The sequence below is a fragment of the Agrilus planipennis genome, unplaced genomic scaffold (genome assembly GCF_000699045.2).
Source record: "Agrilus planipennis isolate EAB-ADULT unplaced genomic scaffold, Apla_2.0 scaffold66, whole genome shotgun sequence".
In the NCBI taxonomy this organism is placed as follows: Eukaryota; Metazoa; Arthropoda; class Insecta; order Coleoptera; family Buprestidae; genus Agrilus; species Agrilus planipennis.
Window position 1 is genome coordinate 581,619 of NW_020438868.1, and position 18,510 is coordinate 600,128.

The window sequence follows — 18,510 nt, forward strand, 5'->3', positions numbered from 1 at the left end:
GCAACACTTTTCGTACGCGACGAAGTGGATACACGGTCGTAAAAGATCCCACTATAAATAAGTAAATTATAGTTGTTGTTGGAAAGTTCAAATATAAATTCCGCGAGAGATGAAGCCCAGAAGTCGTAATGCCGTTTCGTAGTTATAGACTAATAGAAATGCCAACGAGAATGGAAATAAATTACGTTAATGTATGGTAAACATTCATATATGTAAGCGAAGGAATCATAAATATGTCACGACTGTTGTCAAGTAAATGCCGATAAATGTGTTCTTGGGAAACGATCCAAGGCAGCTGGGACTACTAAACGTCACACGAGAACGAGACGGTAAACCGCGTTTCAATGTTACAAGAAAGGCTCTGGTCTATTCCGCGTGTAGAAAATCGTTCTATGGATAGCTAAAAGAACAGAAGCAGCAGCTGCGGTAGCTGATCTATTCCAGGAGAAGATAGATGACACTGTCAACTCGTTAGTTTGTTCCAATTATTTTTGTTTTATGGGCGATGAAATCTGAAAATTTAGAGTTTAATTTATGGCCAGTTTAATTTCTTTCTCTGCCTTTTAATGATCTTATTTTGGGACGTCGCAAGGTAAACAGGATTCCGTGGGTGCGATGTTTTTTCCGAAGGAAATCGGGGAACAACTGTCACGCTTTTTAACACTGTCGAATACGAACATTTACGACTAATTTTATGCTGTTTTCAGAGCTGTTTGTAGCAGTAATGTCAAATATAAAATGACCAACCCCTCAATAAAAATAAATAAGTCTCTATCATCATAAAAATTGTAGATAAAACTTGTCATGTCATCTAAAATTTGAAATTGCAAACGCCTTCTCTTCATTTACATGTCTAGTTTGGTATTAAGAGTAATTAGATTTCTGGGGAAAGCGAGAAACCTAAATTAGGATTCCTTTAGGCCAGAAAAGGACCAGTTTACGATTAAATTCCAAACATAAGAAGTTTACATATCCTGCAACATTAAACTCACCTGTATCCTTGAATGCCCACAAGGGAACTGGCAGTTCATGATGAAGTGGAAGTCTAGAAGAAATAAAAAACAAAATTAGCTGAGTTGAATGCAATTTGCTGACTCGTTCAAATTCACGACTTTATTTTGGCAAGTGTGAGGGTAGAGGAAAATGGTGCAAGGACGAAATAGTGTACATAAACCGCTGTGCAGCCCCTTTTAGTAACATACAAAAGATACCGCAACGAGGTATACCAAAATTTTAGAAAACTCATTCGTTCTACTGGTTAGAAGCGTTCGAAATGTGTTTTTTTAGGCGAATGATGAGGATACCGTGGATAGAGAACGTTAGAAAGGAAGAGGTAGTAGAAAGAATAGGAGAACAGAGGACTCTGGAAGTCAATAAGAAATGGGCGAGATAGGTTAGTACGACAGGCGTGAAGGTCTGGTCAGAGACATATTAGAGGCAGAAACGGGAGTTAGAAAAGGTAGAGGTAGACCTAGATTAGACTACTGTTGGCAAATAGTTAAGGATGTGGGATGTTCTAGTTTTAGGGAAATGCGAAGATTAGCTCAGGATTGGAAAGAGTGGAAGTGCGTGTTCAACCAGTTTAAGGACTGACGACCTTATGATGATGATGACTGCTTAGTACAGGATGACTGCTAAAAACTGAGAGATGTTGTGTATAGAAGGTGGAACAGAAATAAGTAAGGAGCTTGCAGGAGGCGATAAAGTACTATAAAACAAGAAAAGTAAATGTAACTGAAAGTACATGTAAGTTCTATTCCGGATCTGGTAAATAAATACGACCCGCAACGCCGTACTCAATAACCTGGTACCTAATTACCAGCCTCAGTGTGGTATTTGTCTTGTATTTTCTGCTTCTTTCTTTTGTGTTGTTGCCTATATTGTAATTATTTAATTTATATTATTGTGCCTTAAATTTTTTTTGCCCTGAACTCACCATGCGATTGTTTATTGCATCTAGTTTACATACACCCTCCAAGGCGTATACTTCTATCAGCAATTAAAATAAATTAAAGCAAAGTAAGTAAATCACGTAATTTATTGAATTTTCCCATGAGTATATTTAAGCAATACATTAAGTCTTTTTTGTGGTGTGATGTGGTGCAGCGTCTAGTATAATTTAAGTTCAACATTTGTTGCTACATGGTAATAGATAATAATAACTCCTTCTCCCGTGATTACAGTACGTGAAAGTGAAAATTACATCTGTCACTTTCTCATTTCTAATAACACAGTAGAGCGTTAATCAAAAATCGTCGGCTCTAATGGTTATTCGAGCGAAGTCGAGCGGGCAATCTGTACGAACCTACGACTCGACGAGGACGCGGCCGGCGCCGCGCCGCCGTTCCATCGCGATCCAAGTGGGCAGAGATAAATAATACCTTGTGTTTAATTAATTCCGACAAAAAGGCAGCCGTCAACTGTAATAGATTAATTTAATGAAGGTGCTGCCTTATGTGTTATTACAACGAGCAGGGTATAATTTATTTCTTAATGCTAATGCTTTCAGGATTTTACTTGGTGTTATAACGATGTATTTCCGACTAGAACGTAGTCATAGTAACAAAAAAAAATGAGTATTTGTTTTTAACAACCATTTGTTATCAAGCACACTGATGCTATCATCGAAAAGAAGCATTGATTCATTATTTACTCTTTTATAATCACGACGAGCATCTAAGTATAGACAATATTTGTATTCTATTCCAAGATCGGCAGGTAAATCAAATATGAGACCGCGAGATCATTTATTAGGAGCACACACGTTAGGGCAAAACATTTAAAATGGATAAAATGCTGTCACATTCGGTGAACTGCTGAAATGACCATTGACTTCCAATAAAAACTTTTGGGTGTTTCATTCCTACCAGCCAGTAATGCTGGTGGGCGGGCAGTCCCTCCGGACTACGCCGGAAAGTAGGGCGGAAGGCCCTCTTCAGCCTGCTTTCAGGAGTCGTGAGAATGGGTGGGTGGTGGTTCGGGTAAGAAAGATGAGATGGACGAAATGAATACAGAAGAGAATGAAATATTATCTGTGGAATACTACTGCCTCAGCATTTGCCTAAGTGATCCAAGGAAACCACAGAAAAACACTACCCAATCGTATGGACGGCTGGGTGTCTATTGAAGATTTCCCCTTTTCCAAGAAAACAAAAAAAAAAACTCATAGGTATATTTCCTCGTTGAGTGTTGATAACAACGCAAGAAATAACTATCAATTTAATTTATTACTGTTCAATATAAAGACCACAAAGGATAGCGAAGGGTTGAGTGGCCTTTAACAAAAAGAAGTCACGTTTATACTCCAGAACGATAAGTTTAGAAATTCTAAAAGGATCGGTAAAGTTTCAAGCGTTCGAAATTTGGTGTTACAGGCGAATTATGTGGATACCGTGGAATAGAGAAGGTTAGAAAGGATGAGGTATTGAGATAGGTTAGTAGAACACCATCTCATGCATGAAGAGGGTATGAATAGGGTTAGACGACTAGGATTTGGGATGTTCTAGTTTTAAGAAAATGCGAAGGTTAGGACAGAGCAGCGGTGTATGTCCAACCAGTCTTAAGGCTAATGACCCACATTATGACAATCATGATGATGAAATATGAAGAGAATTGATGTCACAAATTTTTAAAAATGATTCATTCAAGTTCTGGGTTTTGGGCTCTCCGCTCATTTTCCACTAAAGTAATAAAAAATAAATGTATGACTACAAATCAGTAATGACTACAAAATCCTCAGAAATTGTTCACTTTGAATACCGTGCCTCCAATACAAGTATATAATATAATGGATTAAATCGATAACAATTCGTGTATCCACACGGAAAAAAAGGTTTTTCAAAATCCTCATCCGTTACTTTAAATTGTACCCACTCCACTACACGTTTTGAAGCTTGATCTCGTTCCAATCCCATTTTATTTCGTTCGGTGTCCGTTTTTCTACAACCCGGGGTTACAATCAATGGCCAATATGATTGAGTTTCACGAGCGTGCGGTCTCATATTTTCCACGAAAATAACTTCGGAAACTTTAAGAGACTTTTTACAGCACTTTGCGGCTGACCCCGGCTCGCTTTTGAATTGAAGGTTTTGAGAAGGGAATATAGTGGTTTCTCCCCAAGGCGCCATTTTCTAAAATCACCATGTAGCAACGAACCATCGAAATTATAGGCTTGCAGTTTTAAACAGCACTTCCACGACCGTCAGTGAAAAGCACGTAAACTCGACCTTCTGGACAATTTAAAAACAAAATTGAAAACTATGAACCTACCAATTAATTTGTAAGCCCATTAATTTAAGTTTTGAAACAGATGACAATCAATATTACTTAATACGTAGCCAATGTTATGTTTTAACCAGTGACAACTCGTATAAAAGGTGAATAATTCCAATATTGCGAAAGGTGTAACACAGGAACACCTACCCAATCCTTATAAGTTTCGTCGACACTGTACAGTTTATGTAAAGGAATTTACAAAAACAAAAAAAAAACTTATGATTGTTTCATTCCCACCAGCCAGTAATGCTAGTGGGCGGGCAGTACATCCGGACTACGCCGGAAGGCCCTCCTAAGCCTCCTTTCAGGAATCGTGGGAATGGGTAGGTGGTGGTTCGGGTGAGAAAGATGAGACGGACGAAATGAAGACAGAAGAGTATGAAAGATTATCTGTGAAATATTACTGCCCCAGCATTTGCCTAAGTGATCCAAGAAAACCACAGAAAAGCTTGGACCAAGGCAGACGAACCCGGAATCGAACCGGCGTCCTCCCAAATGTTAAACTTCCATCCTGATTTATCTGACAAATCCTAGATTCCGAAAATCAGCCACTTCTTCTAATTTACTCGACATACAGTGCATTTAAAAACATTTTCTAAACGAACCAAAAGAATGGGTAGATTTAGATCTACTACACCTTCTTCGTCATCACTCATTTTGCGAGATGATGATTCGATCTTGGAAATTGGGTAGTTAATGATATTCTTCGTGAGTGTTCGGCACTTTGATTTAAAATTAAATTAAGGAGTATGCTGAAGAGGCCACGCATTGGAGTCTTTCTTGTGGGCTTTACCGAGTCCAGCAATGGTTATTACCTGCTTAAACAGATTACTGTAATTTTGAGACGACGCCTTGCCGACAAATAATACAGGGAAGATATTTCGTTGTTATTTCGGCGGGCACAACACAATTGCAGCCGCAAACACGGAGCATAATTTCCGCTGAAGACTTTAACGAACGACTGAAGAGATTAAGGGCACATATCAATTGGTTAGATCCACTTCATCATAACTTTGTGTTTTCGAACGACGATTTCACAACTTATGAATCGCCTTTCCTAAATTATATCTGAGAAGAAGAGTCTGCAGTTGGATCAAACTCGTACAATGGGCTGGGCAACTGCCTTGGCATAATAATAATATTCGATCTTACCGTGCGGGTATTATTCTACCACTTTTGATAAACCGTGGAATAATAACGATAAATTTTCATTATAAAAACTGTAATCGTAGTGGATATTACTGCGTTGTAATGTCGCGTATACATGTATGTAGTAAACGTGGTTTTTATCCATCCAAAGTGCGGGCTAAACATTCCGGCCAGTCCGTTAATGCTCAACCACCCCGGGCAACCAATACACAATCTCCTCAAGAACAACTATAACAAAAGAACAAGATGTTTTTTTATAAATGGATAATCAACAGAAGTTCAAATGCGCTTGAATCGCTACACTGTATAATCTTATATCAAGAGGGAATTTGGGAATTATGGCATACTTTATGATTTTAGCCAATTATGTTGTAACCGAGCTCAAGCGACCATTAATTCTTTAAATATGCTTCATACGTTTACTTAGAAATAATATTTAATTAGAAAAAGTGACCGTTTCCATTCGGTGTTTAAGAAGCCATATAGAAATAGCAATAGAGTTATAAAACAAAGGATAACGCAGGGTCGAGTAGGGAACAACAGGAATGGGGTGTTACTGGCGAATGATGAGGATACCATGTAGAAGGTTGGAAATGAGAAGGTATTAGAAAAAAGTAGAACAGAAGCCACTATGGAAATAGGTGAGATAAGTTGGTAGGACACCTTCTCAGATATGAAGGACTAGTTACAATCATATTAAAAGCAGAAAGATGACTGGAGGTAGACCTAGGTTAGATTACTGTTGCTAAATAGTTAAAGATATGGGATGTTCTAGTTTTAAGGAAATGCGAAGATTAGCTCAGGATAGGAATAAGTGGAAGTGTATGTCCAACCAATCTTAGGACTGATGAGTTTATGATGATGATAATGATGATACATTTATTTGCAACTTATTATTGTTGTTGTTTCTATCGGTCAGACTTTTGTCCTTCATACTTTCTGGTACCAAGAAGGTTGAAACACGGAATACTTATTTGGGTTGCGAATTGATGGTTTTATTTATACGTCAAGAGAAATCAAACTATGAAACATGTCGTAGAATCATCACTGCTTAGGTTTCTTTGAAATAAGAAGTTTTTTTGATCCTTTCGTGTTTATTTAATTTCGTCAATTTTGTTGAGTTGCGATTCATTATGGCCATAAACGGTGGAGCAATTTGGTTTGGAAATGAAATATGAAGCAATAGGGAAAAGGTTGCGTCGAGTTCCTTTCAACTCGGTACTCTTTCACCTGGAGCGACGCCATTTGCAAGTCCATAATAATAACGAAAAAACGTTTACGTCGTCGTATTTTTCAAAATAAGCGGACGTTATTACGTGAAAAAAGCCACGAACTTGCGCCGAAGTATTTTTATCTGCTCTATCGGTCTCCGCGGGGTAGTTGCTTCCGTCGACTCTGCATGGCTCGCCCCGTGCTGATACACTTGAAATACGTACCTAATATTGTTCCGGTGCACGACACTGTCTTGGGAATACCCCCGAGACCAATCCTGGGCACCTAACAAAACGCTCCACTTAGAATTATGGCTCCAGATCGCGCACACTACTCCGCTTCACTCACCTAAAGTAATTTCCAGACCGTCAGGCCACACCACGACTATTGCAAGGGATGCTGGAAAGTTAGAGGTGGAGATAAACTCGTTTCTTTTAGATTAGAATTTGTTTTATGCTTCTTACTGTTACTGCGCATCACTGTGCACTATTCCAAACAATACCAAACTTTCAAATCCCAAGAAAATCATCCCTTAGTGGATATGATGTATCATACGAGGGTGGATTGATAAGTTTCCGGCCTGACCAAGAAAAACAAGGTTTTTAAAAATTTTTTTTTTTATTTCTCAACATAATCTCCTCCAAGGCTGATACATTTCTCATAGCGGTGTTCCAGTCTATTAATGCCATCTCTATAGACTGATTCGTCAAGCTCCTCAAAATAACCATTTACAGCTTCGATTACTTCTTCATTGTCCGCAAATCTCTTACCGCCAAGCCATTTTTTGAGATTAGGGAACAGAAAATAGTCACTCGGGGCTAGGTCTGGAGAGTAAGGAGGGTGCGGCATCAATTCAAACTTTAGATCGTTGATTTTAGCCGTCGCAACGATTGACGTGTGCGCTGGTGCGTTATCGTGATGAAACAAGATTTTTTTCTTCGCCAGATGAGGTCGTTTAATTTTCACCTCGTGGCTCAAACGTTGCAATAAGTCTGCGTAGTATTGACCAGTGATAGTATTACCCTTTGCAAGGTAATCAATGTATATAATACCTCTTGCATCCCAAAAAACAGTAGCCATAACCTTGTTCGCCGAAAAAATTGTTTTTGCCTTCTTTGGAGTTGGTTCCCCTGGTCCAATCCACTGTTTAGACTGTTCTTTGGTTTCAGGAGTGTAGTGGTGGACCCACGTTTCGTCAACGGTTACGAATCGACGCAAAAATTCGCTTGGATTACGCTTATACAATGACAAATTTGCGGTAGAAATGTTTTTTCGAATCAATTTTTGGTCGACTGTTAGCTAACGCGGCACCCATCTTGCACAGAGCTTTTCCATATGCAAATGTTGGTGCAAAATATGTTGCACACGTTCATATGACATCTTACAGGTCTCAGCTATCTCACGCACTTTCAATCTGCGGTCTCCCAGCACTATTTGATGAATTTTTTCGATCATATCTGGAGTTGTGACCTCAACGGGGCGTCCTGAGCGAGGCCCATCAGAGGTGCTCACACGACCCTTTTTAAACTCGGAAACCCACTGCTTAACGGTTGAATATGACGGGGAGGATGTCCCCAGTGTTGAGTCCATCTCTTTTTTAATTTCCTTCGGCGTTAACCCCTTCAAATAAAAGTATTTGATGACAGCACGATTTTCCTGCTTTTCCATTTTTACGAAAACCACAGAGGCGTCTTGTTCAGCGTGCTGTCAAACCTACACTAGCAAGGAGATCGGGCTGAAACTATAGCTACAAGCTATCCAAGGATGGTACTATAGAATGTCACCTCAAGGTAGGCCTAGTGGCGTCATCTCTTGGTTAGGCCGGAAACTTATCAATCCACCCTCGTAGGTCAATATTTTGGTTGATAAATCAAACTACATCAGAATCGTTTGGTGACTGATAAATATAGAACTAGTGGAGTAATTGTAACATCTACAGTAACGTATTCTCTTAACATTCCTATCAGAGATGGTATGTGAGGAGAAATTCTAACCAATTGAACGGTCTGATCTAAATCCAAACAATATGAACAATCCTCGACGGTTTCCTTTTCTTTTTTCCAGTCAAAACAACTGACTGAAGGCAAAATGGAGATATAGGCGTTTTTTAATTACATTAGGTTTCATGGTCTCAAATTTTGATATGCCAAGATGCATTCTTCTAAAGAATAAACATTTAAGTTTCAACTTTGAAAGAATCTTTTTCAATTCCACACCAAGTATCTTTGTCGAGAATCGTCTTGGAGATGAACAACTTTTAATCAATGATTTTTTATTCGAATGGTTGTATGTATTAGAGCATTTCCCACAAATGGCATATCTATCGATGGAAGAGGGAAGTATCTTTTGAAGAATCTAGTATCATTTGTGTTCCTCTAATTAAGCAATTGATTGGCATAAAATATTGTCGGGAAAGACTAAATATTTGCTTTAATTCGTGAGAGAGGAATGATCTTGAAGTAGAAATTAATCGTCTAATTAGAACGAGTTGTGTGTTGGAAGGCGTTTGACATGGCGGTATGTAGTTGAAGTGTAACAGGTTGGAACCCCACTGCGTTTCCCCATGGGAGTCCGTGAAATGTATGTATTTGTAATGACGACGCCACGTCCTGGCCGTCTTCGCCGAAGAAGAGGACAGAGAGCAAGCAGAGTAGAGTGAATATACATAGAGACCGTGTCGCGGCAATTTAAATGTAGATTTTGTATCCACATTACGCAGCGCCTTTACAAGCGCTACCACTTAAATATTTGTTCGCCGACACCTTCGCCTTTATTCGCCCATAAATTTCGATAAAGTAAAAGCGGCGCACCAGCACCACACGGCCCCCGAGAATAAGGAAGAATGATTCGTGTAGGGGAGTGGTGCAAGCAAACACAACTTTTTGCATACAGTAGTACGCTTGCTGTATCGCGCCAGTTATTTATACCTCTTTTATTACTGGGGTGGTAACGTTTTATTAAATGGTGTAAATCTCTTTTATAAGTCTGAGGAAAATGTGAACCGTTATCAACGGCTTTCAGTAGCGAAGGATCTTTAACTTTTAGAAAACACGCCAGAGGAGCAGTGAAGAAAGGGCCGCGAGCATAAAACCAATAAATGACATCGAAAAGAACACTATCTATAGCGAAAGAACGACTTTATAATCTTTAATGTTAATGATACCATCACGAACTCGAAAATGGCACACAAAGACAAAAATCAAAACAGACGAGAATCCTTCTAATTATTATTAAGGAACATATAAGCCAATTAAGGACACTAAGAAACACAACGTATTTATGAGAACACTTGCTCTTCATCATTACCATCATATCATCAAAACGTCATCAATGCTAAGATTGGTTGGACATGCTGACACGCAGTTCCACTCGTTCCTATCCTGAGCTAAGTTTCACATCTTCGTAAAACTGAAAACCATTTGTGAACAGCACTCCTCTCAACTCTTGTTTCCGATTCTTGACTTCCATCCTACCCTTTCTAATACCTCCTAGTTTCTAATCTTCTTTATCCACGGTATCCTCATCATTCGCCTGCAACGCCATATTTCGGACGCTTCTTACCTTTTCTATTCTGCCGTGCCCATTGTCCACGTTCCGAACCCTATCAGGACTTCACTTCGGACACACCTTTACCAATCTAAATTAGCCGTTCGCAAACATTCAACAGAATTCCTTTATATTTCTGCTGCTCTCTCCATCCTGAATTATCTGACTTCCTATATATTGAAAATCAGCGATTGCCTCCTATTTTCATACTCACTCTTCCTTTTTCCCTTACATATCTTCCTTTGCATACCAATAGTTTTACCAATACTTAATTTAAGGCTCCAGTTCCCCTTTGCTGGGCCTTTTCTCTTATTATAATATTAGGGTCCAAGTTTATGTTATTAAGGACATTTTTCGAAATTAGTGACCTTAATAAGTAATTCTATAAAGGTTTCACTTGGGATTCCTTAAACAGAAGAGTAGTCCGATAGCATTATGTGGAACACATGCATTACTGTTTTTAAAGATGGCGCCTTTCACTTACACTTCTTAGTTGCAAAGCAGCTATATGAAGACATGGCATCACTCAGTAGGCCATGAAGCATCGGTGGTTCAGTGGTAGAATGCTCGCCTGCCACGCGGGCGGCCCGGGTTCGATTCCCGGCCGATGCATAATTTTTCATTTTAGACAAAGCTGTTCCACATAATGACATTACTCAGTCACATATATCGGAATGATACAGTCATCTTTTCAAAATGTCTTTTGCAGCTTAACAGGAAAATTAACTGGTGACAGACTTTATAAAACCCTCGAACTGACGACGAAGTGGAGATTTGGGGATTCTTTGTATCTTCAACATCATTTTCGTCCATCGTCATCAAAAGAGTGAGTGTTAAAACTATTATACACTGGTAATTTCATCCTTCTTCAATTGTTTAACAACAGATCCGAGAAAACAAAGTGGAAAGGAATATGATTTTGGATGGTCATCTAAAACCCACGAACTGACGACGAAGTGGAGATTTGGGGATTCCTTGCATCTTCAACATCATTTTCGTCCATCATCATCAGAAGAGTGAGTGTCAAAACTATTATACACTGGCAATTTCATCCTTATTCAATTGTTTAACAACAGATCCGAGAAAACAAAGTGGAAAGGAATATGATTTTGGATGGTCATCTAAAACCCACGAACTGACGACGAAGTGGAGATTTGGGGATTCCTTGCATCTTCAATATCATTTTCGTCCATCATCATCAGAAGAGTGAGTGTCAAAACTATTATACACTGGCAATTTCATCCTTATTCAATTGTTTAACAACAGATCCAAGAAAAGAAAGTGGAAAGAAATATGATTTTGGATGGTCATCTAAAACCCACGAACTGACGACGAAGTGGAGATTTGGGGATTCCTTGCAACTTCAACATCATTTTCGTCTATCATCATCAGATGAGTGAGTGTCAAAACTATTATACACTGGCAATTTCATCCTTATTCAATTGTTTAACAACAAATCCAAGAAAAGAAAATGGAAAGGAATATGATTTTGGATGGTCATCTAATGATCCATGAAAGGAAGACTATCACTATCCGTTCTCCTTCATTGCTCGGTGTCTTCGAATCCAGTCAATGTCGGCTTTATCGTTTGGATCGCGTCCTCGAGGGATAAAATGTAGACAACAATCCATGTTTAACATATACATCGGGTGTGGGCCGCGCGCCCACACCGCGTCGCAACACGCCCGCGACCTGTGACCTCTCCGGCCTGCTGGGATCGCGAACAAGACAGCGACAGATACGATCCAGAATGTATTTGTCACGATTGCCGTCGTAGCTGGAACGCGAACGACGCAAATTGTGTCGCGACAATTTAAATATGGAGATTGTGTCGCCACATTACCACCACCAAACGTTCGACAACACCAGCTACCTGTTATTACCTGGACCGCCAGATCGTCCATCTGGATGTTTTACTGTTGCCTTGTGGATTATTTCGTTTACAAGCGTAAGACAGAACACGTTCAACGGGAAAAAAAAATGCAAACTACTTCAGGACGTGGTCCAAATAGAGTGGATTTGGAAAAAGTTGATGTTTTTTCCTGGATGAAGCTAAATTCTAACACAAAGTAGAAAATCGAAATTGTCCCATTAGAGCTACGAAAAAAGTCACTCCAGTGCAATTTGGGATGCCCACCTGAGATTATTGCAAGTTTGAATAAATGCCTGGTCCAGTAGCGGAAAGCCGAACATAGACTTCTCTATATTGGTTCAAAGTTCGGTCAATCTTCAAATGTCGAGGCTAAGTACATTAACCTTTAGTTACGTTTAGCCCAATACTGGGGCAGCCAAACATTGTCGTGTCAATACGGGTCGAAAGTTTGAGCAATCTTCAAATGCTTGTTAATACTGGTCCAATGATTAGGCAATCTTCAAATACCAATTTAGGTTTATTCAAGTTCCGTCAAGTTTGGTCCAATACTGGGCAGTTCGAGGCTAAGTACATTAACCTTTAGTTACGTTTAGCCTAATACTGGGGCAACCAAACATTGACGTGTCAATACGGGTCGAAAGTTTGAGCAATCTTCAAATGCTTGTCAATACTGGTCCAATGATTAGGCAATCTTCAAATACCAATTTAGGTTTATTCAAGTTCCGTCAAGTTTGGTCCAATACCGGGCAGTTCGGCATAGGTTTGTTAATACTACATCAAGGCGAGAGCAATCTTCAAATACCAAGGATAGGTGTATTTACATTTTGGTCCAAAACTGGGGCAGCCAGGCATTGGCTTGTCAATACTGGACCAAAGTTCAATCAAGTTTCGAGTGTCATGGCTAAGTATACACGTATAAACGTTTCGCCAAACTGTATCTAATACTGGACAATGAATTATTGGTTAAGATGAAAAGCGACGCAGTTGCCTAATCTTGGATTAATTTTGTTCAAGTCTTGGCATAATATTGGTTACCCAATTTTTAGTTAATGCTGTTCACCGAGTCTTGGCACAATATTGGCTGTCCAATTGTGTGTTAATATTGTTCACTAAGTCTAGGCAATATTTTGTTTGCCCAATCTTGGACTAATATTGGGTCAGTATTGTTCAGCACTGGCTGTCCAGTCGTGGACCAAGCTTGCAATCCAGACCATTGCTATGTTTAGTCCAATATTGAATGCTTATTTTGGAGGGTGTTCTTCAGTTATGTTTCAATGGGATGAATTTCGATATGATGGCTGGATTTTCCCTTCTATTCATCAAGGATGACCCATCTCGAAATACAAATATCCATTGGAAATTGGAGTGATTTTTCCTCTTTCTACCAATAATCGCATAATTTCCTTTTGAATAACTTGCTGAATAGCCAAGCTTCAATAGTCAATGAAATATAATCCACAAATCTTTTCATTAAAAATCACACGATTTCAAAGTCCAAAATTCAGATTTCTTACAATATCATCTGTCTCAGGTGTTTGTTTAAATTCATTGCCAACAGCGCAAGATATTTGCCCAACTAGGGAAAACAACAAATGAGATGTAACATGATAAAGTGGTAGTTCTAGTATAACAAATTGTTCAATTAAACTACGCATTGAAAAGCTGCATCCTCGACGGCTTGTTGCATTCCGAACCGTACAGGAATTACGGACCTTTTCCGATAATTTACATGGGACGCCGGATTCGTAACGCTAGAAAATTTGTAAGTGTTACGTGAAGAGTGGCGAGCCATTTTTATTTCGCCTTTCGGTTGCAACCGTAAAGAAAGAAATTAATGAATGGACAATTTAAAATCGAGTAGAAAACAGACCCTCGAGTATACCGGAAATACATCAAAGCAACGTTCGCTGAAAACAATCTATTAATTTCCGTCAGAGAAGGCCTTCGTCAATTTGTTACTTCTGACGCCATGTCGGCCATTACAACTAATTTGCTTGCATCCATATGGTATAAAATCTAATTAATCAAAATCAACAACACCAATAACAATGTCGTCATCATCCTCATAAGGTCATCAGTCTTAAGATTGGTTGGACACGCACCTCCACTTGTTCCTATCCTGAGCTAATGTTCGCATTTCCCTAAAACTAGAACAATCCCTATCCTTAACTATTTTCGAACAGTAATCTAATCTGGGTCTACCTTTACCCCTCCTAACACCCGTTTCTGCCTCTATGTCTCTGACTAGACCTTCATGCTTGAGAAGGTGTCCTACTAACCTATCTCGCCTATTTCTTATTGACTTCATAGAGTCCCCTGTTCTCCTATTCTTTCTAATACCTCTTCATTTCTAACCTTATCTATCTACGGTATCCTCATCATTCGCCTGTAACACCACATTTCGAAAGCTTCTATCCTTCTATTCTTTATATCCCTACTACTCCTTCCGTCCAGACTGATACCTGCAAGGAAATTTCTAGAACTTACTTTCTTTTGATATAGTCTTAATCAGCTAATTATGTAATATTTTTCGTATTTATTTCAAATTGATACTTCAATTTATTCAATCATACAAGATAGCGCACTTTTCGCGACAGGTACACAGGAGGAAAGGATTACTATTCCTGTATTTGGGGATTACACGATGTGGAAGAGGTATTGACAAATGGAGTATAATGGAATCAAAATAAATAAAAACTACTGGGGATGAAAGGGATGTAAAAAAAAACTGAAGGCAAATTATACTTTGGTTCAGAGGTCGTAATGAGTAGTTGTGAACGCGCGGATCTCTATTCGGTTGTGTCGGCCATTATTTAAGCGGCAAATGGCCGGGAAATCAAAGCACCGGCTCGAGTTTTAATTTTTAACTCGACTGTGCTCCTGACATTTACATCCGCAAGCTTGGATGGCTTTTTACGGCCCAGTTGGATAAGCTCTATCGCGCTGTCATGGCACCAACAGATCAAAAGGAACACGCATGGGGGACGGTTATTTATTCGATGGAGGCATTAAAAGCAGAAGCGACAAAGAACACGATTTAGCTTCTTGTGACAACATTTTAAGTAGCCTGCTTGGGGTTTGCATGAAAATGTTTTCATTTATTTCGATTGCCCTCTCACCAAATCAGGCTTAATGCAGAAATGTTTTAAATAAGTGTTTTTTTCTTTTTGGGACAAATCTCCAAAACCTATTTGAAGATATAAAGGGATTGATCAATCAATCAGTTCTTTTTGCTGAACGATTGCTACTCTGCAATGATGGACTAATAATTTCTTTGGCTGGTTCTTACAGGATGAGTTTTCGGTCAATTGCACTTGGTCTTGGCTTCTAATAACTGTATTTGATCTTGGTTTCGAATAATTGCATTTATTCTTAGTTTCTAGTACTTGTATTTGATCTTGGTTTCGAATAATTGTACTTGTTCTTGGTTTCTAATAATTGTATTTGATCTTGGTTGAAATAATTGTATTTGGTCTTACTATCCAATAATTGTATTTAGTCTAGGTTTCTAATAATTGTATCTGGTCTTAGTTTCGAATAATTGTATTTGGTCTTGGTTTCCAATATCTGTATTTGACATTGGCTTCCAATAATTGTATCTGGTCTTAGTTTCGAATAATTGTATTTGGTCTTGGTTTCCAATATCTGTATTTGATATTGACTTCCAGTAATTGTATCTGGTCTTAGTTTCTAATACTTGTATTTGATCTTGGTTTCGAATAATTGTATTTGTTCTTGGTTTCTAATAACTGTATTTGCTCTTGGTTTCCAATATCTGTATTTGACATTGGCTTCCAGTAATTGTATCTGGTCATAGTTTCTAATACCTGTATTTGATCTTGGTTTCGAATAATTACATTTATTCTTAGTTTCTAATACTTGTATTTGATCTTGGTTTCGAATAATTGTATTTGTTCTTGGTTTCTAATAATTGTCTTTGCTCTTGGTTCCAATAATTGTATTTAGTCTTCGTTTCCCGTAATTGTATGTGGTATTGGTTTCCAATAATAGTATTTGGTCTTGGTTTCCGATAATTGTATTTGAACTTAGTTTTAAGATTATAATTTCTTCATTTAGCGTTAGCTTTATGAAAATCATTGGTTGTGTAAGATCCGTCCACTTCGTGCGATTGCGGAAACTTACAAAAAACCTTTCATTCATTTGTTCATGCAATCATTACGATTGTATCATCGAGAGGACTCTGGCAGAAGTATATGAAAAGTCTAAAACATTTGCCTTTCTTTAGGAATGGTTGAAATGTTTCGATGTTTTAGTCTCGCGCTTGTCTCTACTTTATAACGTTTACAGCTCGGTTTCCAGCAAATAATGAAGATATACTACTACAGTTGCTTCCACCACATGTGGACATATTTAATTTGTGTTTGTGTAGATGTCAGTGGGGCCGTAGAAGTTATAGTCCTTCTCGTATGCTGACGCTTTTTTGTGGGACTTAGCTTTCCGTAATCCTCCAGTGGAAACAATAAATTCGAGGATTTGAAGTAGCACTTGCCAGGAAATACAACGTGACAGAGTTATTGATTAGCTCCGCTTTAAAATTTCAATGAAATTAATAACACGTCGTCCTGTTGTTATGAGATATCCCGCCTCTCCGATCTTTTTACGATTAGAAACGGCTTTCAAAATAACAGACATCTACGTTTATGCACACAATAACACAGTACAGTCACTAGAAGATATTCCTTTTGACAATTCCATTGCTTTGAAAAATATTCTTATCAAGTAGGAAATTACAATGACATTGTATTTATATTGTATAACGCCTCCTATTCAAGTTTTAGAAAAATAAATGATTTAGTAAAGGCATATATATGCATTCTAATTATGAAATCGTTATGAAGAATTTGGGTACAGCGACTAATTCTGTTGTCATTCAACGGTCTTCTAAATGGGAAAGTTGCAAGATAGTTTGTGGGAAGCATTGAATAAGACTGTACTAAAACGATGTAGGAAGGATTTTTCTGAAACGAACGTTGGCATGTTCATATGATATACTGTAAATAATCGTAAATAATAGAGTGAGTCCGATTTAAAGCGAAGAATAAAGGATTTATGATGGCTTTAACAGTTGACCTGATTTCAGATTTTATAATTTCAGGCCATTGAGTTATTCAGCCGTAATAAATGCGTGAATATACAATGTCGTAAACGTGTAAATCGTGTATTTATCGTGGAATTGCATGCAACATTGCTTTTAATGAGTCAAACAAAGAACTACCATCCTTGGATAATGCATAATTATAATAATTATTAACGTAGGAAGCATTACTAATTAGCGATTTACCAAATAAACTTTATGAATACTAGTTTTTGTTGTAAAACCCCATTAAACTACGCGCCTTGTCATAACTTTTTATTGGACCGTTTTTTTATTTCGATAACAAAGTCCAGCAGCTAATTCACTCATAATTACCACTAAATTATTTTATAATTCGATTAATGTTTCACTATTAACGACAATTTACATGATGTATTTATTTAATTTACTTACACCTTTACAATGCCTTGGTTAACATTGTGGAACTGTAGATGGCGACACACTGTCACTCACTTGATATAAATCAACTTGCTTGCAAGGAAGCAGCATCGTTTTGATCAGTGAGTTCGTTCCTACCCAAGGTGTACTAATGAGAACTAATAAGTTCGAAATAACAACCTACATTAGGTACACAGTTGTAATGAAACACCCTGTATATGAATCGAATCTGCCCTTTTAATGCGCAGTTATAATTGGTTTACTAACTGCAATTATCATAAATTTCTTACCTGATAATTTCCCTTTCAAAATCAAAATCGTGCGCGGCCTTAAGGACATTCATCGGTATGATTTTTGCGTGTCGTTGCCTCGTACATTAAAATTCTTCTGATACGAGCATGTATTGATCGTTTTCCGCTTTTAATTCCATTTAAATCGCGGATTATTCCGCGCACATAAACCTGACTTTAATTCCAGCAGCTCTATTGTCCAGATTAATAATTTCCTGCCGAGCGACACCCCAAAGGAAGGAAAGAAAGGAGAAGAAAAAAAAGAAATGTGTATTATAACCGAGTCACCACCACGGGCCTCTGTTCTTGAAAGCGCGCACCAAATCTTTCTTTGTACACCTCAAATCTAGTGTTCATAATTTAAATTGCATATTTTGCGACACAATATTCACCCGGACGCCGCAGGGGGTTGATTAGAGATCTCGGTAGTTTTGCCCTCCACAAACGTTGTTAAATAGCTTACTAATTCCGAACTTACACGGCGCTGTCGGTGATAAAAAAAATTCATGAAATCGAGATTAGAACGAAATACGAGGGTGGATTGATAAGTTTCCGGCCTGACCAAGAAAAACGAGGTTTTTAAAAATTTTTTTTTTTTATTTCTCAACATAATCTCCTCCAAGGCTGATACATTTCTCATAGCGGTGTTCCAGTCTATTAATGCCATCTCT

The 18,510-nt window shown here is 38.3% G+C and overlaps 2 long non-coding RNA genes and 1 other non-coding gene across 3 annotated transcripts in view; 2 read left to right on the plus strand and 1 right to left on the minus strand.

The window, feature by feature from the left end:
- LOC108734716 overlaps positions 1 to 18,510 on the minus strand; it is a 169,422-nt gene that overhangs the window by 94,993 nt on the left and 55,919 nt on the right. Inside the window, exon 3 of the long non-coding RNA XR_001937426.1 lies at positions 993 to 1,045. This is a non-coding gene — a long non-coding RNA (uncharacterized LOC108734716). The remainder of the gene's footprint in view (positions 1 to 992; positions 1,046 to 18,510) is intronic.
- Trnag-gcc lies at positions 10,724 to 10,794 on the plus strand. The gene has a single exon. It is a non-coding gene; the product is annotated as a tRNA-Gly (tRNA).
- On the plus strand, positions 11,085 to 11,529 carry LOC112904935. Its single transcript, XR_003231463.1, has 3 exons — positions 11,085 to 11,198; positions 11,259 to 11,388; positions 11,449 to 11,529. It is a non-coding gene; the product is annotated as an uncharacterized LOC112904935 (long non-coding RNA).